At 50.6% G+C, this 231-nt stretch overlaps 1 protein-coding gene across 1 annotated transcript in view; it reads left to right on the top strand.

Moving 5' to 3' along the window:
• RBX1 (ring-box 1) overlaps positions 1 to 231 on the top strand; it is a 20,805-nt gene that overhangs the window by 1,922 nt on the left and 18,652 nt on the right. The window lies entirely within an intron of this gene.

Genomic DNA, 231 nt, shown 5'->3' with positions numbered 1-231 from the left:
TAATGTACAGTACAATGTACCATCAGCTATAGAGAAATACAAATCCCAGCAATACATTATAGAGCACCATGTGTGGGAAAGTGCAGGCTTACCTGAGCAGTCTTCCAGCAACTTGCTTTTGAGATCGGACCTGTCTATCAGCGGCTGTCATCCCCCCACCCCTGCTCCTCCTTACTACATCTCCCCGCGTGCTTTGCCGATCGTGGATGGGCAGGAAATGTGAGGCGGGGA

The sequence above is a fragment of the Nanorana parkeri genome, unplaced genomic scaffold, assembly GCF_000935625.1.
Source record: "Nanorana parkeri isolate BGI_ZX_2015 unplaced genomic scaffold, ASM93562v1 scaffold311, whole genome shotgun sequence".
Lineage (NCBI taxonomy): Eukaryota > Metazoa > Chordata > Amphibia > Anura > Dicroglossidae > Nanorana > Nanorana parkeri.
This window is presented reverse-complemented; position numbering and strand designations above follow the sequence as displayed.